Below are 26,012 nucleotides of genomic sequence, written 5' to 3'. Positions count from 1 at the left end.
CACATGTCAGTTCTTGTACAATATATTTGTCCAATGAATACCCGTATATCATCTGTATTTCTTCTTGGTGTAGCAATTTTCGTGGCCAGTAGTGTATAAGGCCCGAAATACAGTATAGCGGTTTGCGACGACCCACTAGTGACGCTAAAACCGGCCAAGTGCCACAAAGCCTTATAACAGTTTTCAGCGTGTGGTAGAGATTTGGGCCAGATTGAAAAACGTAAGAGGCTGGAAGAATGTCGAGTACCAAACGACCTCGTAAAAGTTATGGAGAATGCGATACCTAACAATCCATTTGTGGTTACTGTGCTCCACTCTTAGAACTTTTTATTTAAAAAAAAAGCAGCCGATACATATATTAACACGACGGTAAGAAATATTTCAGAATGGTGTTGGATTCAAGTGAAAAAAAAAAAATTCACCTGGTGTCGTCAACACGAGAACAATGTTTAACGAACTGGAAGGCTAGAGCACCTATAAGATTTTTAAGAAAAGGTTTACCACTGGCTTAATAAAGAACTTTGTTTTAGCGCCGCAACAGTGTAAAATCAACTTTTCAGCTGAAAAGAAAAAGGATCTGCAACAGATGTTGGCGTATTTAGAAGTAGCTAATAGAACATTTCTCGGACGTTTAATCTATTAAAATAACTTTGTGCACTATAAAATTAAAAGGAGGATTGAAATATTAAATGAATGCCATGTGCCGCAATACAGCGTCTTTTACTTTCTACTAAAAAGGCGCCAACAGACGCAGCGAAATAAAATGTTTGTTCTTAAAAACCTGATATTTTTTTTTAGTGCTTGTTCCATAGATCATTAATACGACACTTCGTGATGATGTCGAACGTATCAGGTTAATAAAAGGTGTCTATACAAGATATTACATTACACAAAATATTACATGACACTTAATATTTTTTTGTGGGGAGTGTGGAAATTACCCACTTACTATATCCAAAAATTCATCTAATGAGTAGAAGGAGTTGCCATTCCGAAATTCTTTTAATTTTCTTTTAAATGCTATTTGGCTATCTGTCAGACTTTCGATGGTATTAGGTAAGTGACCAAAGACTTTTGTGGTGGCGTAATTTACCCCCTTCTGAGCCAAAGTTAGATTTAACCTTGAGTAGTGAAGATCCTCCTTTCTCCTAGTGTTGTAGCCATGTATACTACAAGAGATTACTTTCGTTAGGACTTAACTTGTTTTTGACAACTCTATGGCATTTAGCACGTTCTCCGTTTTACATAATGAAATACTTATAATCATTCATAAAAGGAAGGGGACTTATAAAAAATTGTAATAGTCGTGTGACTCTTATTGTAGACAAGGATTAAAAAATATGCTCAGGTTTTCTCATTAAAATATTTTTGTTAAGACAAAAAAAAGTGAATAACACGGAATCCGTTTTTTGGCACTTGGCCCTTTATTGGTTTCCAATCTAATTTACTTTACTGTTCGTCATTGGTGCACTCTACAAATATTGGAGCACAGCAGCAGTCTGCAAGTAACGCAGTGTCCACAACATCTGTCTGCCGAAGTCGAACATGTTGCTGCTAAACTGGTTTTGTACAAATAGAGTAGCTAACAGTGGCTGCTTGATGTTATTTAAGTAAGAAACCTCTTGTAGTTACGCGCAGCCGCGATTTCGTAATAGCAGTTTTCGACAAGACTGCGTTCATCGATAGCCTCGTGTAGACACAGTGGCTAGGAAACGCTCCGGTACGACCACAATTAGCCCTGTCCGCACTTGCGTAGCAGTGCTGGGGCGCCGCGTAGGTGCGGTGTAGACCCACTTGCGGTTTGGCAGTGTGCATCGGTGTCGGCGCGGTCGCTGGCCGTTCGACTGTTGTGGCGCTGCGCCTGGCCACCCCTGCGCCTGGGGAACAGGTTATGCCTGGGCCAGCGCGCCCTTCCGGAAAACACGTGTCGCCTGCTAACGCCGCGAGCCGCCGGCCGGGGTCACGCGCGACGGCCGCCGGGCCTTCACTGCTGTCGCAGCCTCTGTCCGCGGGGGTGACCTTTCGCGCAGCTCACTGCCCACTGGGCGCTCCGAAACACCGTCGCTGCTCGACGCGACGCCCCACTCGAAGTTTTCGACTTTCGTGACACTCTTCGCGACTTCTCTTGTCACCGGCTCTGTCATCATTTTTTTCGTTTTCAGAACTTTGCGGTCTCCATACTACCATTACGAACCCCCGCGTTTAATATCTCTCGAGCATCGACACTAACAGCAATGTCACTTCCTCTCCTATACCTTCTAACAACCCTACCACAACAAAGGTCAAAATTTAATAATGATTGTGGTTTGTTTATAAATAAATAAATCATCTGCTACCAGTCACGATTTTTCTTTATTTTACTATTCGCACGACGCGTTTCGAGAAATAATTCCCATTTTCAAGTACGTTTTTTTGGTGCGTATTAAGCCATTTCTTTTGATGTTGTCAGTGTGTGTGAGTCTACTTCATTTTGTTGACTTTTACTGTAATACATAAGAAACGCAATTTTTTGCTGGGTATCAATTCTTTTTGTGAGGTTAGTGGCTAAAATTTAGAGCAATTTGTAATTACAGTTTTCTAATGGTCCATTTGTGTAGAGTCTCACACACACTAAACATCACACACAACTTGTACACTTTACACATCGAAAATATCTTATATAAACAAAACAGTTACAAAGATCTTCTTACAGGTAGTTCACAGAGATAACATTATAGATCTTCCATAGATTATGATAATGTTATCTCTGTGAACTACCTGTAAGAAGATCTTTGTAACTGTTTTGTTTATATAAGATATTTTCGATGTGTAAAGTGTACAAGTTGTGTGTGATGTTAAGTGTGTGTGAGACTCTACACAAATGGACCATTAGAAAACTGTAAATACAAATTGTTCTAAATTTTATCCACTAACCTCACAAAAAGAATTGATACCCAACTAAAAATCGCGTTTCTTATGTATTACAGTAAATGTCAACAAAATGAAGCAGACTCACACACACTGACAACATCAAAAGAAATGGCTTAATACACACCAAAAAAAAAAACCGCACTTGAAAATGGGAATTATTTCTCGAAACGCGTCGTGCGAATAGTAAAATAAAGAAAAATCGTGACTGGTAGCAGATGATTTATTTATTTATAAACAAACCTATTGTATCTACAGTCGCAGGCTTTCAAAAACCATTTATAATGGATCAAATCAAATGATTGTGGTGTTGCTCACGCTGCTAAATACTGCATTTTCGGGCAACAACAAAGTTATTATGTGGCAGGTGTCATTAGAGCACAGTTAATAAAGTTATTTCATGTAATAACGAATAAACTAGGCACTCATCTTTTCGTGTTTCCCACGCTGGTCTCGTTGTAAAATCGTGGCTCAATCGTCGAAAATCTAGGTGGTGATGATTCCAAGCTCGGATGCAAAGAGGCCTAGGTTTTATTCTGCTATATTCAAAAGATTTATAGATGTGTTTCACAAACCATTCTTGAAGATTAAACCTTTGAAAGTTAGCACAGTGGTGATGTAAAAATGTAATCAGTACTCCGAATTTACGTTACATTCCCTTTTTTATTACTTTTGCTGCAATATTACGTAACACACAAAACATCACTGCACAATACAAAACATACTTGAAAACATCTTCCTCACTGTTAAAGTTCACATTTTATAAGCTGACTACAATATGCGTCTTTCCAACATGACGTCCAAGACTTGACCTTCTCAAGGTCCGACTCTCTAACAACTAATAACCGCTTACGCGCCCAAAAATCAAGAGTTAAAAGTACGTCAAAGATCATAGTGACAAAAGTAAGAATACACGTAAGAATAATATCATTGCAACATAAACATATCGCCGGCCGTGGTGGCCGAGCGGTTCTAGGCGCTCAGTCCGGAACCGCGCGACTGCTACGGTCGCAGGTTCGAATTCTGCCTCGGGCATGGATGTGTGTGATGTCCTTAGGTTAGTTAGGTTTAAGTAGTTCTAAGTTCTAGAGGATTGATGACCACAGATGTTAAGTCCCATAGTGCTCAGAGCCATTTGAAACATAAACATAGCGATGTATCAAAGTATCTCTACAATAATGAAATCAAATCTGAATGTTGTCTCAGAAATATGTTAACTACTTTACAGAAACACAGTAGAATATTGCTGGTATCGAAAGGTTCAGTTGAGGTGCCGTAATGGTTACGTAATTCAAGTACCATTACAACCTGAACCAGAATACAAAGCGACTGCCAGCTGGTTGCTTACAGGACAACTACCACAGCAAGAACCTATCAGAATGTGAGTTTTTCTAACACTTCGATGTGTTCACAGTTGTCATATCACCAGTCCACCCCAGCTGCCGGTCTATCAGTCGTAGTGCCCAACTGTAGGGCCACGTCCATATACGTAGGAACTTCTCGCTCTTTTTTCCAAAATATAAGGACAAACGCGTGAATTTCCGGTCCCTCTGTAAAACGTAGGGATTTAAACTACTACTACTACTACGTGATCAGGCCCAGTGGGCCGCAGGCATCTACAAGTTTCCTCCTCCACTGTATTCTGTCCATTGCTGCTATCTGCCATCCGTTCACATCAATTGACACTTGGTTTAAATCTTCATGGAGTCCATCCCTCCAACGCTTTTTGGGTCTCCCTGGCGGTCTCTTTCCTGTAGGTGTGAAATCCAGGAGCTTCCGGTGCCATCTGTGATCCTCCATCCGGGCCACATGGCCGGCCCATTGCATTCGTTTGGCTTTGACAGTTCCTGCTATGTTGGGCTGCTGGTATATTTCCTCAAGCTGTTGGTTGTATCTGATCCTCCATTCCCCTGTATTTGCATCCAGAACCGGACCGAAGATCTTCCGAAGCACTTTTCTCTCAAAAACAAGGAGCTTATGGAAGTCCTGTTTCCGGATACTCCATGTCTCACAGCCATATAGAACAACAGGCTGGATCAGGGTTTTGTACAGTCGAATCTTGAACTGTCTGGAGAGAGATTTGGACCGAAGCAGTTGTGCTAGGCTGTGGTAAGATCGGTTTCCTGATTGTATGCTGGCATTGATCTCTGCTTCACATGACGAGTTTTCAGTGAAAAGTGCCCCTACGTATTTGAATTCTTGCGCTCTCTTGTAGGAATGGTCCCCAACCTGCAGTGATTGTAGATGATCAGCAGTCTGACAATGACCACGCGTCATAACGAGGTACTCTGTCTTGGCTTCGTTTATGTTTAGCCCAAATTTGCTGGCAGCCTCCTTTAAACTAAGAAAGAAAAATTACAATATAAGAAATTAAAAAGGAAAAAGTCGTCAAACTGTATATATTTTAAACGCTGTATACGACAGTCACCATTGCCTACGGAAAGTTGACTTATTAGGGCCTTCCTCAGGGACGAAACAAGGTGCAAAAGGAAAGTTTCTCAGTCGCTGTCTAGACGGAGTGCTTGACGAGGGAAATGCTTGTTTGTTGCTCTTCGTGCCGATTTGCTGCTGCCTCGTAAAACTAAATATGAGTCTTTTCTTTTCAGAACTACCGATGGAGAATAACTGAAAGTCGTGAGTCATTTCCAAAAGAAAGACTCCATTTCGCTGCGTCTGGTGGCTGCATTAGAAGTAAGTAAAAAACGATGTACTGCAGCACATGGCATGGGGATTAACAGCTGCAAGCTTCCAAAATAACATTAAGAATATTTTGTTTGAAAACAGTGACCATTCAGTGTGCAAATTATTAATAACGTAGAAATGTTACTATCCAATACGTGGTTAGTTTTTTTTTTTTGATGAGTTGGTAGCACTGCTACCAGTTTTGTCTCGCCAATGCGAGGCTGTGATTCGTGAGTTCCTCGGCTTGCTCAGAAGTGACGTCAAAATGACGTGTCACTGTATTAGGGATGGCGGTTGACGCTGAAACAACTGGTTTTCGGTTACACTGTATTTTTTTTTCAACGCCATTTTAGTGTTACAACCTCTCAAAATGACCGGTTTCTGAAACAACCGACAATTTTCGGTTTTTTATTCACATTATTTCCTGTAATAAACATAGAAATCGAACAAAGATTGAAAAATTCTGACTCCCTCTATTTCAAGATACACAGAATCAAAATACTGAATTTATGGATCACATCTCAATGGTGCCAGTTGGGTCTATCAGTAGATGGGGTTTCATTAAGCATGGCCTGCACCTCAATAGGTATGGGAAGGGGAGGCTGGCTAAGCTTATAGGTGACAGTGCAGGGGGTGGTGGTGGTAGTGGTGTCACTCATGGAAAAATTCCTGTAGTAGTTGGTGTTAGAGCTGCACCTTTTTTAGACTGAAGTCAGCTGATAGGTATACCTGCTTAAACGAAGTCCCTCTAACTAAGGGCTCACCTTCAGAGGATGTAATGTTTCCAAGTAGAGAAGGAATTACCATGTTTCATCAAAATATGGGGTATTAGAGATAAAGTTAGTGAACTGCTAATAGATGTTAACTCTGAAATTATTGGTGTATCTGAGAACCACTTAAATAATTTGATAATTCAGAGGCTTCCTTTACCAGGCTACACATTAGCTGGTTGTTCCTTGCGGGGTGGGGGAGTGGCTCTGTACGTAAAAAAATAGTATTTCGTTTGAGTCCATAGACGTATCACGACACTTCACTGAACAGATATTTGAATGTTGTGCAGGGGCAGTTGAATTTAGTGAAACTAAACTTCTAATTCCTGTTGTTTATAGGTCCCCTAACTCCAACTTTACAGCATTTTTGCTTAAGCTAGAGAGGGTTCTTGATTCACTTTGTAGGAAGTACCAGAAAGTAGTTATATGTGGTGACTTCAATATTAATTTTGTATATGATTGTGCAAGAAAAACGATGTTGGTAGAGCTCCTAAATTCATATGATCTGATGCAAACTGTGTTTTTTCCAACTAGGGTGCAGGGGAACAGTAGCACCGTCATAGACAATATTTTTATTCATTCTTCATTACTAGACGGGCATTCTGTTAGTAAAAGGGTGAATGGCCTTTCAGACCATGATGCACAAATTTTAACACTAAAAGGTTTTTGTACTCAAGCCAATGTCATATTTAATTACAGACTATGTAGGAAAGTTAATCCAACAGCAATAGAGAGTTTTTTAAAACTTGTCAAGGAACAAGAGTGGCAATATGTTTATAGTGCCGATAATATAGATGATAAATACAATGCTTTCCGTAACACATTTCTCATGCTCTTTGAGAGTTGCTTTCCATTAGAACATTCTAAACGGGTTACTAGCAGTAATGGACAGCCCAGTTGGCTGACTAGTGGGATAAGGATATCATGTAGAACAAAGCGGGAATTATATCAAAATGTTAGAAGTAGTCACAATCAAGCTACAATAGCCCTTTACAAACAATATTGTAAGGTGCTTAAAATGTTATTAGCAAGGCAAAGAGTATGTGGTATGCAAATAGAATAACTAATTCACAGGATAAAATTAAAGCCATATGGTCAGTTGTGAAGGAAGTGTCTGGTCAGCAGCACGAGGTCGATGATATAAAATCAGTTCGCAGTAATAATATTTCTGTTACTGATAAATCAGATATATGTACAGTATTTGACAATCATTTTCTGAGCATTGCTGGTGAATTAAATAAAAATTTAGTTTCTACAGGAAAACATATAAATTTCTTAGCAAATGCCTTTCTGAGATTGATGTCTGAAATACTCCTCTGTGATACAGACAAGAGGGAGATTGAGTCAATAATTAAATCACTGAAGACAAAGGACTCTCATGGTTATGACGGAGTGTCTAGCAGAATATTAAAGTACTGTGCTGCACGTGTTAGCCCTGTATTTAGCCGTATGTGTAATTTTTCCTTTAGGAATGGTCAGTTTCCTGAGCGATTAAAGTACTCAGTAGTAAGGCCGCTTTATACAAAGGGTGAAAGGGATAATGTAGATAATTTTAGACCTATTCGTATGCCATCAGTGTTTGCAAAAGTTATCGAAATGTAAGGTTAATTGATCATTTTATATCACACGATTTGCTATCAAATGTACAGTTAGGCTTTAGAAGTCGTATGACAACTGAAAATGCTATATTCTCTTTTCTCTGTGAGGTACTGGATGTGCTAAACAAAAAGTTTCGAACGCTTGGCATAGTTTTTGATTTAACTAAGGCATTTGACTGTGTTGATCTCACAATATTGCTCCATAAGTTGGACCATTACGAAATAAGGGGAGTAGCTCACAATTGGTTCACCTCTTACTTTTGCAACAGGCAGCAAAAGGTCATTATTCACAATGTTGATAACGGCTGTGATGTGGGATCTGAGTGGGGTACTGTCAAGTGCGGGGAGCCCCAGGGATCACTGTTGGGGCCGCTCCTGTTCCGTATTTATATAAATGATATGCCCTCTAGTATTATGGGTAACTCTAAAATATTTCTGTTTGCTGATGACACTAGCTTGGTAGTAAAGGATGTTGTGTGCAACATTGACTCGGTTTCAAATAGTGCAGTACATGACCTCAGTTCATGGCTTGTAGAAAATAAACTAACGTTAAATCACAGTAAGACTCAGTTTTTACAGTTTCTAACATACAATTCAACAAAACCTGACGTTTTAATCTCACAGAACGGGCTTATGATTTGTGAAACTGAACAGTTCAAATTTCTAGGTGTTTAGTTAGATAGTAAGCTGTCGTGGAAAGCCCACGTTCAGAATCTTGTTCAAAGACTTAATACTGCCATTTTTACTATTCGAACGGTATCAAAAGTGTGTGATACTTCGACACGTAAATTAGTCTACTTTGCTTATTTTCATTCACTTATGTCGTATGGTATTATGTTTTGGGGTAACTCTTCCCATTCTAGAAGGATATTTTTGGCTCAGAAACGGGCGGTTCGGGCAATAAGTGGTGTGAGTTCACGAACCTCTTGTCGACCTCTGTTCACGAGTCTGGGTATTTTGACATTGGCCTCTAAATATGTATATTCCTTATCGTCGTTTCTTGTTACCAATATTAGTTTATTTCCAACAATAAGCAGCTTTCACTCGGTTAATACTCGGCAGAAATCAAACCTCCATTTGGATAGGACTTCCTTAACCCTTGTGCAATAAGGTGTGCAGTATACTGCTGCATCCATTTTCAATAAGCAGCCACTCGAATTCAAAAATCTTAGCAGTAATCCATGTGCTTTCAAATCGAAACTGAGGAGTTTCCTCATGGGTCACTCCTTCTATTCTGTCGAGGAGTTCCTTGAAAAATTAAGCTGATTCTTATTGTACTGCTGATGGCGTTTACTTAAACTTACGGACTGAGTTTTTTCAGGTTCATTAACATTTATATTTATCTGTTATTACTTTTATGTTCTAAGTTCATGTACTGACACGTTCCATGACCTTGGAGATTTGCTCCTCAATTTGGTCCTACGGAACTTGACGTGTAAATAAAAAAAGAAAATATATAAAAGGCAATTAAAAGAAAATTTAGTCCGTCCGCCGTTCGCTGTTCAAAAATCATGTTGTAACCGAGGAACATACCGATATTTGGGCATTACGAATAGTCAGTGCAAAAGGGTGAAAACTGAGGTTGAAGAACTCTGTATCTCATTTTAATTTGTCCATTTTCACCAAAGCTACAAGTAGATAACGGCATATTATGCAGACACAGGCAATAGATCAGCTATTTTCTACTTTTATTGTAAACTCTGAATTAATTGTCAAGTTTTTAAGTTTTCTCTTTATATGATGCAGAAAATGTTTTGGTCGCCCCCTTCCCCCCGTCCTTAATCTGTTAAATCAAATGGCACTTCGTAAAATATATCCAAACTAGGGATGGTGCCATTCTGTAATACGACTAATGTCCGACGACAACAGCGATGAATTACTATATAGACTAGTTGGGAACAAATCCGCGCACTGCATGTACGCACCTACCATCCAAAAGCCCACACCATATGATAACAGGTACATTATTGTCAGAGCGACGCTGTAATACGCGACCACGGTATCAAATCATTCACACTGCGATGCGTTTTCCCCAGTAACCAGTGTATTTGTTTACTGTATCGTCACCGCGTGTTTCTGGTAACGGCCACGGGAGGGCAAGTGCAATAAATATCGTGGTCGAGTAGTACTGCACTTGTCCTCCCGTGGCCGTTACCGGAAACACGCGGTGACGATACAGTAAACAAATACACTGGTTACTGAGGAAAACGCATAGCAGTGTGAATAATTTCAAGACAGTTGCGCATACACTATCAAGTGATCCGGCGTATCCTCGTCAAATGTGACTATAAAAACTCAAGATAGGCCGACCGATGCTCCCTCACTCCCAGGTGCAATACTATTTTGGTCGAATAATACAAATTTTATGCCATGTGTTTGTTGCTCCTCTCTGTCGACATTTTTGTTAAAATATCAATGATCGCTCTTCCCATGTTCTATAAGAACGTAATATTTAAAAGCAGTGGAAATTTTACGTGTAAAAATAACATGTTCTATTTTTTAAAAAAAGTTTTGTTTAAAAACAAAAATATTTAGCAGTGCTGTTACGGATAATTGATATTTCGGCATTTTTACCCATTTATCAGTGAAAAGAAAACAGCCTGTTACAAGCGAGACAAAAATACCGAAAAATACTGGTTATTTAGAACTAGAATGCCGACGTCGGTTCTAACCAGTCGGTTTTTCCTATGCACTCACTAAAAGCAACCACGGCAGTTGACTACTTTGGAGACGCCATGTTGCTTTCATCGTATTTACTTCTTTCGGTATTATAAACTGCGTCTTGTGGCAGTATGGCGTTTCAAGTCAGCGGCACATCTACATCTACATCAATACTCCGCAAGCCACCTGACGGTGTGTGGCAGAGGGTACCTTGAGTACCTCTATCGGTTCTCCCTTCTATTCTAGTCTCGTATTGTTCGTGGAAAGAAGGATTGTCGGTATGCCTCTGTATGGGCTCTAATCTCTCTAATTTTATCCTCATGGTCTCTTCGCGAGATATACGTAGGAGGGAGTAATATACTGCTTGACTCCTTGGTGAAGGTATGTTCTCGAAACTTCACCAAAAGCCCGTACTGAGCTACTGAGCATCTCTCGTGCAGAGTCTTCCACTGGAGTTTATCTATCATCTCCGTAACGCTTTCGCGATTACTAAACGATCCTGTAACGAAGCGCGCTGCTCTCCGTTGGATCTCCTCTATCTCTTCTATCAACCCTATCTGGTACGGATACCACACTGCTGAGCAGTATTCAAGCAGTGGGCGAACAAGCGTATTGTAACCTACTTCCTTTGTTTTCGGATTGCATTTCCTTGCGATTCTTCCAATGAATCTCAATCTGGCATCTGCTTTACCGACGATTAATTTTATATGATCATTCCATTTTAAATCACTCCTAATGCCTACTCCCAGAATTTATGGAATTATCTGCTTCAAGTTGCTGACCTGCTATATTGTAGCTAAATGATAAGGGCTCTTTCTTTCTATGTATTCGCAGCACATTACACTTGTCTACATAGAGATTCAATTGCCATTCCCTGCACCATGCGTCAATTCGCTGCAGATCCTCCTGCATTTCAGTACAGTTTTCCACTGTCACAACCTCTCGATATACTACAGCATCATCCGCAAAAAGCCTCAGTGAACTTCCGATGTTATCCACAAGGTCATTTATGTACATTGTGAATAGCAACGGTCCTACGACACTCCACTGCGGCACACCTGAAATCACTCTTACTTCGGAAGAGTTCTCTCCATTGAGAATGACATGCTGTGTTCTGTTATCTAGGAACTCTTCAATCGAATCACACAATTGGTCTGATAGTCCATATGCTCTTACTTTGTTCATTAAACTACTGTGGGGAACTGTATCGAACGCCTTGCGGAAGTCAAGAAACACGGCATCTACCTGGGAACCCGTGTCTATGGCTCTCTAAGTCTCGTGGACGAATAGCGCGAGCTGGGTTTCACACGATCGTCTTTTTCGAAACCCATGCTGATTCCTACAGAGTAGATTTCTAGTCTCCAGAAAAGTCATTATACTCGAACATAATACGTGTTCCAAAATTCTAAAACTGATCGACGTTAGAGATATAGGTCTATAGTTCTGCACATCTGTTCGACGTCCCTTCTTGAAAACGGGGATGACCTGTGCTCTTTTCCGATCCTTAGGAACGCTACGCTTTTCTAGAGACCTACGGAACACCGCTGCAAGAAGGGGGGCAAGTTCCTTCGCGTACTCTGTGTAAAATCGAACTGGTATCCCATCAGCTCCAACGGCCTTTCCTCTTTTGAGCGATTTTAATTGTTTCTCTATCCCTCTGTCGTCTGTTTCGATATCTACCATTTTGTCATATATGCGACAATCTAGAGAAGGAACTACAGTGCAGTCTTCCTCTGTGAAACAGCTTTGGAAAAAGACATTTAGTATTTCGGCCTTTAGTTTTTCATCCTCTGTTTCAGTACCATTTTGGTCACAGAGTGTCTGGCCATTTTGTTTTGATCCACCTACCGCTTTGACATAAGACCATAATTTCTTAGGATTTTCTGCCAAGTCAGTACATAGAACATCACTTTCTAATTCATTGAACGCCTCTCGCATAGCCCTCGTCACACTACATTTCGCTTCGCGTAATTTTTGTTTGTTTGCAAGTCTTTGGCTATGTTTATGTTTGCTGTGAAGTTCCCTTTGCTTCCGCAGCAGTTTTCTAACTGGGTTGTTGTACCACAGTGACTCTTTTCCATCTCTTACGATCTTGCTTGGCACATACTCATCTAACGCATATTGTACGATGGTTTTGAACTTTGTCCACTGATCCTCAACACTATCTGTACTTGAGAAAAAACTGTGTGTTGAGCCGTCAGGTACTCTGAAATCTGCTTTTTGTCACTTTTGCTAAACAGAAAATCTTCCTACCTTATTTAATATTTCTATTTACGGCTGAAATCACCGATGCAGTAACCGCTTTATGATCGCTGATTCCCTGTTCTGCGTTAACTGTTTCAAATAGTTCGGGTCTGTTTTCCACCAGAAGGTCTAACATGTTATCGCCACGAGTCGGTTCTCTGTTTAACTGCTCAAGGTAGCTTTCAGATAAAGCACTTTAAAAAATTTCACTGGATTCTTTATCCCTGCCACCCGTTATGAACGTTTGAGTCTCCCAGTCTATATCCGGCAAATTAAAATTTCCACCCAAAACTATAACATGGTGGGGAAATCTACTCGAAATATTTTCCAAACTAGCCTTCAGGTGCTCAGCCACAACAGCTGCTGTGTCAGGGGGGCCTATAGAGACATCCAATTACCATGTTTGAGCCTGCTTTAACCGTGACCTTCACCCAAATTTTTTCACATTTCGGATCACCGTCAATTTCCTTCGATACTATTGCACTTCTTATCGCTATAAACACACCTCCCCCTTCACTGTCCAGCCTGTCTCTGCGGTATACATACCAATCTGAGTTTAGAATTTCATTACTGTTTACATGTAGTTTCAGCCAACTTTCTGTCCCTAGTACTATGTGGGCATTGTGACTGTTAATGAGAGCAGTTCTGGGACCTTTCTATAGATGCTTCTGCAGTTTACTATTAGTACATTAATATTGTTATTCCCTGTTGCATTTTGCCTACTCCTACCTTGCCGCGTCTCCAGAGGCGTCTTGTCGGGCCTAGGGAGGGAATTCTCTAACCTAAAAAACCCACATGTGCACTCCACACGTACTCCGCTACCCTTGTAGCCGCTTCCTGCGTGTAGTGCACGCCTGACCTATTCAGGGGGACCTTACATTTCTCCACCCGATAGCGGAGGTCGAGAAATTTGCACCCCAGATCTCCGCAGAAACGTCTGAGCCTCTGGTTTAGTCCTTCCACTCGGTTCCAAACCAGAGGACCGCGATCGGTTCTGGGAACGATACTACAAATAGTTAGCTCAGATTCCACCCCGCGAGCGAGACTTTCCGCCTTCACCAACTCCGCCAACCGCCTGTATGAACTGAGGATGACCTCTGAACCCAAACGGCAGGAGTCATTGGTGCCGACATGAGCAACAATTTGCAGTCGGGTGCACCCAGTGCTCTCTATCGCCGCCGGCAGGGCCTCCTCCACATCTCGGATGAGACCCCCCCGGCAAGCAGACAGAGTGAACACTGGCCTTCTTCCCCGACATTTCCGCTATTTCCCTAAGGGGCTCCATCACCCGCCTAACGTTGGAGCTCCCAGTCACTAATAAACCCCTCCCCACGTGTGCCTACTCGACCTTGCTGAAGGAGCGGCCACATGTCCACTCACAGGCAGAGCGGGCGATGCCACACGGCCAGCCTCCACATTGACCCTCCGCGAACGCCGCTGAACCCGCCACTCCCCTTGGGGAGAGGGTGGCCCAACCGCGCCCGGTACCCGCGAAGATGTCTCGACAGCAGGGACAGTGGGTGAAGCATGTAACACCTGGGGTGTACCATGCGACGCACCAGACTCCCCACTGCCGTTACACTCCGAGGCAGCAGCCTGAAGACGGCTGACCGCGGCCATCAACACGTTCAGCTGTTCGCGAACAGTGGCCAGCTCCTCCTGCGTCCTTACACAGCAGTCACACATCCTATCCATCCTAAGAAATCAATTTACTGTAGAGAGTTAATCAACTTTTAACTAGACTGCTAATTCACTAAAGGCGGCTGATAGTTGACTAAACTGTGGTTGCTAGACACTTCTTGTTGAAAACAATGAAAATAGCACTACCTGTCTCTGGACTGTATTCAAAACAAACACTAGCACTACTGGCACTATGGCTGACTAAAGGGACTCTCTCTGACTGTATTCAAAACAAACACGAAATCTATGGAACACTATTACTAGTACTCGACAATTAAAGCATCCAAAAAGCAAAAACACACGGAAGAAGAAGTGACAAGTAAGAAAAATACAGTTAATACTTAAATTAACGTAGCTCGCTGCACAGCAGGGGTGACGCAGACGCCAGTTACGATGACACTGACACTACTGGCAGATTTATCACAAACACGTCACCTTGACACGTTTTTTTTTTGTATAATTAAATGTCATTTAACGACACATCGGTGGTAAAAGCCACCAACAGGTCATAATATGAAAGACGATATTGTTTATAGTTGACGCATTAACATCTCTCTGTATGCTAATATTTTTCATCCTCTCGTTACTAACAGATTCTGGGATTCCCGTATTAATGTAATACGAATATGTCCTGCAATATTCGAAGTTCTTTTTATATAAGTGAGCGCTATTTCAGGAATGAGTTTCTTCTATCTTGTGACTTATGTCTGATTAAAAAATGAAGAATGAATTTGCTGCGAGTACAGTTTGGTCGTGTTTTAGTGAAGCCAGCGAAAGTGAATACCGTATCTTAAGCCGGCCGCTGTGGCCGAGCGGTTCTAGGCGCTTCAGTCCAGAACCGCGCTGCTGCTACGGTCGCAAGTTCCAATCCCGCCTCGGGCATGGATGTGTGTGATGTCCTTAGGTAGTTAGGTTTTAAGTAGTTCTAAGACTAGGGGACTGATGACCACAGATGTTAAGTCCCATAGTGCTTAGAGCCATTTGATCCATTTTTTACCGTATCTTAATAGTTTGATGATGTTTGGTTTGTGGGGCGCTCGACTAAGCGGTCATCAGCGCCCGTACATAGTCCAAATTTTTACACAGTCCAATTTTTTTTCACAGTCCAAGCTAGCCACTGGCACGAATGATGATGATGAAATGATGAGGACAACACAAACACCCAGTCCCCGGGCAGAGAAAATCCCTAACCCGGCTGGGAATCGAACCGGGGACCCCGTGATCTGGAGGCAGCAGCATTTGGCACTAGACCACGAGCTGTGGACGTATCTTAATTGTGGCGGCATACTGGATTGTAGTCTAATCCAGAGCCTAGGTTAGGCTGAAAGGCAGTAGTTTAGTTGTGAATTGTCGAAGCGGTTAATTGGATCATCAGTTAATTTGATTTATGTTCTTAATGAAGAAAAGTAATAATTTTGTTCAAAAACATAGATACTGAGTGTATAATTAAAGCATTTATTTAAAGCATACCCGCGCGAGATTAGCCGAGCGGTCTAGGGCGGTGCGGTCATGGACTGTGCGGCTGGTTCCGGCGGAGGTTCGAGTCCTCCTTCGGGCATGGGTGTGTGTGTTTGTCATTAGGATAATTTAGGTTAAGTAGTGTGTAAGCTTAGGGACTGATGACCTTAGCAGTTAAGTCCCCTAAGATTTCACACACACACTAAAGCATAATAACATAATGCTAAATGACCATATTCAAGTCACTTATCAGATTCTAAAGTATGTGCACCTAAACAACTATATCATGATCATAATTAGTCATTTTCTGAGTTCGAAGGAAATGGAGATAATTATAGTGCACTCATCAGTCTTCTAATAAAGCTGATGACTAGACTACAGTGTGTGCTGCAAATCAGTCATTCGACTAATAATTTGTAGGTTTACCTTCATGGCATTCAGGTTATTACCTTCCAGTCAAATCTATACCTGCGGTGTGGACCAGTCTGTATCTACATTCGAGATTTGTTGCATTCGAATCTTGTTTCTTAACATACTTCAGTTACTCAAAGCAGAAGCTCCATTGATTTTCGATAGGTCTTCTACTGTTTACAAACTGTGGCCGAGAGCTGAGTGACATCACTTGTGTCAAAAGACAAGTTTCGGACGGATTTCACCAGATGGCGTTAATTACAGACTCAAATGCCTTCCGTATGACGTCGTGAACGTTACCCAATCAGCATCAGGTACTAACGCGCAGCCTCGCAACAGCGAGACGACAATGCGGCCTGTAACACAATGTTTTTGATTTGCTCTTGTATGCGTTATTTAGTGCGTTATTTTTCTTTTACAGAATGTGTGGAGCTAACTCTGAAAGTGCTTAGGAAAGTAATAAGACTATTACGATCCTGCAAAGTGTACTAATTACTGCACATTAACGGGGAACGTATGGACGTTCTCTGTACGCAACTGCACAGCTGTTGTTGCCGAGCTGTATTTGACTTAACACAATACTTGAAGAAACTGTAAAGTATTTTGAAGTCATATTGACCATTAATTGACCGTGACTGTTTCAAAAATATGAAAAGGTTTTCAAATACCACTACCAGTCACAAATTTGTTGACTACTAACTTACTTATTTATCGACATGTTTGGAGGTGATATCTCATCATCAGGCTACAGTGGCGTTACAAAAACAATTAAAGTAAGTGTATACAGAAATTAAAGTTTCTTTACATGACCGCTGTGATCATCTTTGTTCTTATGGCGTGGCAATCTTCTTGTGGTGTGCTGAGGTATCGCTGTTTCCACGGATCTCTTGTACTTCTTCAGCATTGTCCACAAACTTCACAAGGGTGACTTTGAAACACCATAACACAAAACAAACCAACAGTGAGAAAAGTGATTGCCACTCTCAGCTATGTAATTTCCAGTTCTGACATGCTTACTCGGTTCGGTCTCTGGGTTTAATAATTTAAGACGGTCGATATAAGCGGAGTGTCACAGTGTGTGCGTGTGTGTGTGTGTGTGTGTGTGTGTGTGTGTGTCAGGAGGGGATGAGGGGTCTTAACTTAAATGGTGATGACGTATTTTTCTGTGCCGAAAATACTGAAACGAGCTACTTCTTTCCGGAAATGTTCTCTAAGCTTCAGGTATCTTCTTGAATTTTTTAGTTATTCTAGGAACGTTTTCGAATATTTGTGGAAGTTCTGATAGGTTCTACAATGTTCTCGAGTGTTCTGACTCGGAAATATGATGTTTTAACACAATCTTGAATGATGTCCAACAGCAGCTAATGATTATTATTGTCAGCAGGGCCGTATTTAGAATCTGAACCTGCAGTGCACTCCATACCTTTGCAAAAACACGCAAAAATGGCGTTTTAGTTTCATACTAAAACCTGTAACGCAGCATTTAAGATTTATTATTTTATTACATAAAATTTTGCTACACAATTTGTAATTTAATGAACTGATTAGTTAATATAATGAAAATAAGTTTCATTTGGCAATTCCGATTTTAAATTCCTCTTTCTTTCGATGGCGATTAGTTTGTATTTTACAACGGTCTCTAATAATAGGTTACTCTGGAAAATATTTTTAAAAAAATTCTTATTCTAATGACAGCTCTACTTTGCTGTTTATTATTGTTATTCGCTTACGATGGCAGAGACAGCCATCACGGCAGTTTTGTGTTTTGCGTTACAGTGTCGGATAATAGGGAGTTTCAGGAGTTGTTTCAAGACGGTAGTCAGCTTCTGGTGGTCTTGTGCTTAACATTCCTGATTCTGGATCGAGGGGGCTCCGGGTCCGATTCCCGGCCGTATCGTGGATTTTCTCCGCTCGGGACTGCCTGTGTGTGTCGACCTCATCATCATAGACCCACAAGTCCCGTGAAATAAAAGGACTTGCACCAGGCAGGCGAACATCCCAAATAAAGTCTCCCGACCAGTAATGCTACACGCATATTTCGTTTTTTTTTTCACAGTTGATACTAGTGTAATTATTGCAACAAATATATTTTATAAGCATATCTTTATATTCAAAATGCAATAATTTATTTCACTTGTTTTTCCCATTGAAAAGAAACGGTGGTCGCATGACGTCACGACTCACTACGCCAGTGATTGTCCTCCTCCCCCCCCCCCCCCCCGCCCACCTCATCCCTCACCAACATCAAATTAGCGCCAAACTAAACTTTAAAATGAAAAAGAATTTTCATTGAACGTTATCGTTTTAAAAATAACTAAAGATAGATGATATTTAGCTTATGTAGGTGTTTTATTAAACCACGCACTGTGAATCGACGAGATAGTTCGCACTGCTTGTTTCTAACGGCCTTTTTTATACAATGGTGAAGCAGTTATCAGTGCATCGCGAGTGCTATCTACAACTCCTCCTCACAATCAGAAATGAAAGCCAACTGTCCACATTGAGGATAGACTCTTTTTCCAAAATGCTTCCTCTGTAGCACTCCTATCCCTAGCGCCGAGTGCTTCACACACACCTTCACTTAAAATCAACCAAGTAACGAATGTGTATACTATATCCACAATTCGTAACTAATTTGAATACTGTGGTGGCAGAAACTGCAACACTCAAAGCTGTCAATGCTTTATATGCGGCCATTGACAACAACAGCAACAACAATAACAATAATAATAATAATACTGAGTAGGTCTTAACAGCAGTGCAGCAGTCATTAGATAGCTACTGTTGTGATGGCAGTTGGTTCGTTTGTTGTGAAGTGAAAAATGAAGCAGTTTCTACTGCAGGAACTAGCTACAACTCGGAGAAGGAATTTTCACGAGATGTCTAAAAGTATATGACGTATATGTCTCAATTTTAGTGTCGTTGGTGCATGGTACGAAGTACAAAGCATGTGTGTAGTGGGTTGACTATGTGAAGAAGATGTTCATTCAGAAGCTGTAACTTCTACTACACTGCGTCATCCGTTCATGTTATTATTTTTTTTAAAAAAGCAATTGTTGGTAATTTACCCTGAGGTGACAACTGTCATGGGATACATTCTAATATCGTGTCGGACCTCATTTTGCCCGGAGTTGTGAACTAACTCGACGCGGCATGGACTCAAAAAGTCGTTGGAAGTCCCCTGCAGAAATATTGACCCATACTGCCTCTATAGCCGTCTACAATTGCAAAGGTGTTGCCAGTGCACGATTTTGCTCACGAACTGACATCTCGTTTACGTCCCATAAATGTCCGATGCGATTCATGTCGGGCCATCTGAGTGAACAAATCATTCACTCGAACTGCCAAGAATGTTCTTCGAACCAATCGCAGACAACTGTGACACGGTGACATCGCGCATTGTCATCAATAAAAGTAAAGCCCATGAATGGCTGCAAATGGTCTCCAAGAAGCCAAACGTAACCATTTCCAGTCAAAGATTGGTTCAGTTGCACCAGAGGACCCAGTCCATTCCATGTAAACACAACCCACACATTATGGAACCACCACCAGCTTTCACAGTGTCTTGCTGACAACTCCAAGGCCTCGTGGTATCTACGCCACACTCGAACCCTGCCATCATCTCTTACCAACTGAAACTGGGACTCATCTGACTAGGCCACGGTTTTCCAGTCCAACCGATATGAAGAGCACAAGGCAAAAATGATGATAGTCACTTTTTTGTAACTTTTCAGGACGACGAATTTTCTGCTCTAGCCTCTCGTATATCATAAACGTTCACTGTATAATTATCACAACAACATTTTTATTGTTCTATATCCATTTGTTTAGGTAATAAATGTAATACAATAAACACATTTTCAATTTTAAGGTACTTTATTAATCAAGAACTTAAATAGGTACACAAAAAACATGGTAAAACTTAGTAAAAACGATGAAAGTCCACTATCTTTCTGTGCTTCTTCAGTGGATCTTGTAATCTGTAAATAGATTGTGTTTACTGTTTATTTTATAAGATTTATAATATTCTAGATTTTAACACATTAGGCCCATGTAGATTTTATTTTAATACTGTTACATACAACTTTTGTTTTGTCAATGAGGAAGTTCTTCAAAGTACTTTTGAGCAGATGGACTGCAAAACTGCTTCAGGTGCTGCAGGTCTTGGTACTTTCCAGGTTTTAGTTTAATCAGATCTGGAAATAAGCAAACGTTTGGGCTAAAACAAGGGAACCTGCTGGTGCTTTTTGTCATAAAATAGTAACCTACCTACTTACATAGCGTATTATGAATTTAACTAATAACCTAACTAAATATCTGTTGCAATAACGGCAAAAATATTTCCTGAACTGATAAGTTTTCATTACTTTCAAGGTTGCACTATTGTTATGAGGTATTATTCTATAACTCATTATCGGTCTATAGATTACTGATATGTGAAAGCAAAGGTAAAGTTTTGAGTCATTTTCTCTCACCTTCATGTAGAATTCGTGGTAAAGAGATGGACATATTATCACCAGAGTCTTCTGTCCCTCTTGAAAGCTTGGTAAGTTGGTGTTGTGTTAGGATCGGTGACATAAGAGAGTACCCAGTAAGATGATCTGTGTTCAACTAACCTACAATGGTCTTTTGAAAATTTTATTTCACAAATTGGTCGTGTAGCAAATGGGCGTTTCTAGTGATAGTGATTTTCCAAAAGAGCAGTCCATTTTCTAAATAGGTTTTGGTCAGCTTCAGTCACAGTGAAATGCGAAGGCTTTACTCTGGCATTCTTTATTTCATTTACGCCATGTTCTGGTATCTCTGCGGGAAATTTTCCGTTTATCAGGGCCATATCTCTATCGCATTCTAGGTAAGAGTGGCCGCGAATAGGAAATATGATTGTTATGCAGTCTAGTTTTTTTAGGATTTGCACCACATAATGACAGAAGCGAAACATGGTGTAGTTCTTGTTCTGTCCGCTACAAGAATCACAAAATATGTACAAGTTTTTGACATTGGACTGTAACATGGTGAAGATATAATAGTGCAACATCGATACTACTTCGTCTGCACCTTTACCTCCATCTGTTTCTGGGTAAGCAAAAAAAGTTGCATTTCGCGTAGATAGGCTGTGGACTTTAAACAAATACAATGACAATTGACGGCGGTAGTAAACGTCATTTGTGGTCAAAATAGGCAAGCATAAATTTTTTTGAAAGTCAATAGTAAGTGCCTCAGTATCCTCCCTTTTCCTTGAAATTTTCCTACATTTTCTCTTTGTGTCATAAAACATGTTAGCTTTCTTCAAGTGTAGTTCATTCTCACATTGTTTTGTCTTAATGCTGCTTAAAATATTTGCATTTTCCTTGTCATCAAGCTGGAGGTTTAGAGCTTTCATTTCTGCTTGGTACCTGTCACATGCAATGCAGGTGTCGCTTCTGGAACATCCGAAAGCTATGTTAAACTTAGATACGAATATCTGTCTATAATATTCATAGGACACAATCTTACCACTAGGCCTACCTGTCTTTTCAAATTTAAAGTGTCTGGCAAGTATGATTTTTTTTTTAGTTTTATCAAAACTATAATGGCTTGTACGGCCCTTAAACGATGCAATGTGGTTAATGACACTTTGTTTAATTTCTTCTGAGATCCTACAATGTTTGTGGTCATACTTTCCTCTCTTGTCTGTTGGGGGTTCACCTGTTTCTTTCAGACTCATTTGAATAATTTGAACCCTTCTCCCAGTTACACCAAAAATAGACAAAAATGCTTTATAACACACAGGGGTGTCAATAAAATTATCACCATACTTTATTCTTACTTTGTACGTGTAGCTCTTATCATTAAAACGTGATTCATTTTCAGGCTTTCTTGGTCTGCAATTTTTGACGTCATAACCACTGATAAGCCCAGCCAAGTATGTGGACTGAGCATCATTAGCTTCTAAACTATTAAAATGAGACATTAATCTTTTTCTTTCACCTTCACAAACTCTATCAAAACACTGTAGTCTTTTACATCTGCAATTGGGCTCAGTTTCGTGACTACACACTTTAAGTTTTTTCATCACATCTCTTACCCTTCAATGGGATTTTCTCTTCTTTGTGCTAGGTTTACTGACGTTTTCACAATCTTCATCCACACGTGACTCACTTAATTCACTCAGTTTCACAGAAACTACTATCAAGAAAACAAGCTATAAACTTTGGCGACTTTCTAGCCACAAACACAAAGTAAACAAAAGAATGAAGACAGCACGTTGAAGTCCTGATCAAGCAGGTTTTGCTAACCTTATGAAATGACTCTCATCATATGTGCCGTGAACACATATGACATTCATCGGTTTTACCGTGCACAACAAAAATAAAATGGCAAATAACTTAGTCTCTGCCAGCATTCTTGCTGTGTACCCCCCCCCCCCCCCCCTACAAATTTGGCCGTATTTGAGCTACAATTTCCTGTCCTAACCTGAAAATGGAAAAAAATTGACTATCATCATTTTTGCCTTGTGCTCTTCATATGGTCTTAAGCCCAGGAGAAGCGCTGCAGGCGATGTCTTGCTTTAGCTAAGGCACTCGCATCGGTCGTCTTCTACCATAGACCATTCACGCCAAATTTCGCCGCAGTGTCTTGACGGATACGTTCGTCGTACGTCCCACATTGATTTCTGTCGCTATTTCACGCAGTGTTGCTTGTCTGTTAGGACTGATGCGCAACCGGCGCTGCTCTTGGTCGTTAAGAGCAAGCCATCGGCCACTGCGTTGTCCGTCGTGAGAGATAATGCGTGAAATTTTTTACTCTCGGCGCCCTCTTGACACTGTGTATCTCAGAACATTAAATTCCCTGACTATTTGTGAGATGGAATGTCCCATGCGTCTAGCTCCAACTACCATTCTGCGTTCAAAGTCTGTTAATAAGTGAGACTATAATCACGGCGGAAACCTTTTCGCATGAATCACTTGAGTACAAATGACAGCCCTGCCAATACACTGCTCTTTTATACCTTGTGTACGTGATAATACCGCCATTTGTTTATGTGCATATTGCTATCCCATGACTTTCGTCACATCAGTGTATTTAATCAATATTACGGACTTACAAAATAGTGTTAATACAATGATCTTTCGAAAATAATGTGGTTTAGTGACCGAAACACAGTGGAACCTTTTGTTTTTACCTCTCAGAAAAGTACGTGTTACCCCTCAGCTGCCGGCCGCGGTGGTCTCGCGGTTCTAGGCGCTCAGTCCGGAGCCGCGCGACTGCTACGGTCGCAGGTTCGAATCCTGCCTTGGGCATGGATGTGTGTGATGTCCTTAGGTTAGTTAGGTTTAAGTAGTTCTAAGTTGTAGGGGACTGATGACCACAGATGTTAAGTCCCATGGTGCTCAGAGCCATTTGAACCCCTCAGCAGGTAATTGCTCTCGGACTGTGAAGGACTGCACTAGGCTCTCTTGTCAGACAGTGTGGATCTTAAGACATCTAGTACATTTCTCGCAGTATCTCGTTAGCGAGTGAGTTGTCTGAAAATAGTTTTCCCCAGCTTTAAGAGCTCCAGGATCGGTGTCTGGCGACGGCAAGTAAAAAAGAAAATTATCAGTCCTGTTGTGAATGAAAGGTGTGGAAGAAATTGGATTTCCGCGAAATCGAACTCACTTCAAAGTGACAAACTTTTGTTAACCATTCTTTCTCGAAAATCTTAGCGATTTTTCCAATTGGAATGCCAAACGTTTGACCAGGTGCCACTGGGCATTTGACGAGAGAGGCGCTGGTAAAGAGATGTGGACGCTGACTTAATTCAAATCAGCTGCCCAGTGAAAAATTGAGCCCAATAAGCCTAATTCCAATCCCAAAGAAAGCAGGTGTTGACAGATGAGAAAATTACCGAACCATCAGCTTAATTGGGTCATTAATAAAAAAAATAATTGGAAGGAAACTAGAAAAGATATTCCAAAATCCCTCTGTCATAACTGCAATACTAAACCACTCTATATGTAAAAAAAAAATTCAAATTTTTCTGTTTGGTAGTTTATTGGTAAATGTTCCTCAAACTTAGTGATTGTAACATGGGCAGCATAGGCACCTCCGGCTCCCCTTAATTCGACTACATTCCATTATCCTCGTTTTGATTTTGTTTATGCTCAGCTTATGTCCTTCTTTCAAGACACTGTCCATTCCGTTCAACTGCTCTTCCAAGTCCTTTGCTGCCTCTGACAGAATTACAATGTCATCGGCGAACCTCAAGGTTTTTATTTCTTCTCCATGGATTGTAATACCTACTCCGAATTTTTCTTTTGTTTCCTTTACTGCTTGCTCAATATATAGATTGAATAACATCGGGGAGAGGCTACAACCCTGTCTCACTCCTTTCCCAACCACTGCTTCCCTTTCATGCCCCTCGACTCTTACAAGTGCAATCTGGTTTCTGTGCAAATTGTAAATAGCCTTTCGCTCCCTGTATTTTACCCCTGCCACCTTCAGAATTTGAAAGAGAGTATTCCAGTTAACGTTGTCAATAGCTTTCTCTAAGTCTACAAATGCTAGAAACGTAGGTTTGCCTTTTCTTAATCTTTCTTCTAAGATAAGTCGTAAGTTTAGTATTGCCTCACGTGTTCCAACATTTCTACGGAATCCAAACTGATCTTCCCCGAGGTCCGCTTCTACCAGTTTTTCCATTCGTCTGTAAAGAATTCGCGTTAGTATTTTGCAGCTGTGACTTATTAAACTGATAGTTCGGTAATTTTCACATCTGTCAACACCTGCTTTCTTTGGGATTGGAATTATTATATTCTTCTTGAAGTCTGTGCGTATTTCGCCTGTCTCATACATCTTGCTCACCAGATGGTAGAGTTTCGTCAGGACTGGCTCTCCCAAGGCCATCAGTAGTTCTAATGGAATGTTGTCTACTCCCGGGGCCTTGTTTCGACTCAGGTCTTTCAGTGCTCTGTCAAACTCTTCATGCAGTATCTTATCTCCCATTTCATCTTCATCTACATCCTCTTCCATTTCCATAATATTGTCCTCAAGTACATCGCCCTTGTATAAACCCTATATATACTCCTTCCACCTTTCTGCCTTCCCTTCTTTGCTTAGAACTGGGTTGCCATCTGAGCTCTTGATATTCATACAAGTGGCTCTCTTCTCTCCAAAGGTCTCTTTAATTTTCCTGTAGGCAGTATCTATCTTACCCCTAGTGAGACAAGCCTCTACATCCTTACATTTGTCCTCTAGCCATCCCTGCTTAGCCATTTTGCACTTCCTGTCGATCTCATTTTTGAGACGTTTGTATTCCTTTTTGCCTGCTTCATTTACTGCATTTTTATATTTTCTCCTTTCATCAATTAAATTCAATATTTCTTCTGTTACCCAAGGATTTCTATTAGCCCTCGTCTTTTTACCTACTTGATCCTCTGCTGCCTTCACTACTTCATCCCTCAGAGCTACCCATTCTTCTTCTACTGTATTTCTTTCCCCCATTCCTGTCAATTGTTCCCTTATGCTCTCCCTGAAACTCTGTACAACCTCTGGTTCTTTCAGTTTATCCAGGTCCCATCTCCTTAAATTCCCGCCTTTTTGCAGTTTCTTCAGTTTCAATCTGCAGTTCATAACCAATAGATTG

The 26,012-nt window shown here is 40.8% G+C and overlaps 1 protein-coding gene across 2 annotated transcripts in view; it reads left to right on the top strand.

Moving 5' to 3' along the window:
- LOC124788028 (ankyrin repeat and BTB/POZ domain-containing protein 2) overlaps positions 1-26,012 on the top strand; it is a 644,871-nt gene that overhangs the window by 172,204 nt on the left and 446,655 nt on the right. For both annotated transcript variants that reach the window (XM_047255090.1, XM_047255089.1), the window contains exon 2: positions 5,514-5,598. The gene's annotated coding sequence lies outside the window, so the exon portion shown is untranslated. The remainder of the gene's footprint in view (positions 1-5,513; positions 5,599-26,012) is intronic.

Source organism: Schistocerca piceifrons, chromosome 3 (genome assembly GCF_021461385.2).
Source record: "Schistocerca piceifrons isolate TAMUIC-IGC-003096 chromosome 3, iqSchPice1.1, whole genome shotgun sequence".
NCBI lineage: Eukaryota > Metazoa > Arthropoda > Insecta > Orthoptera > Acrididae > Schistocerca > Schistocerca piceifrons.
Note: the sequence above shows the minus strand (reverse complement) of the source record. Positions and strands in the feature narration are given on the sequence as shown.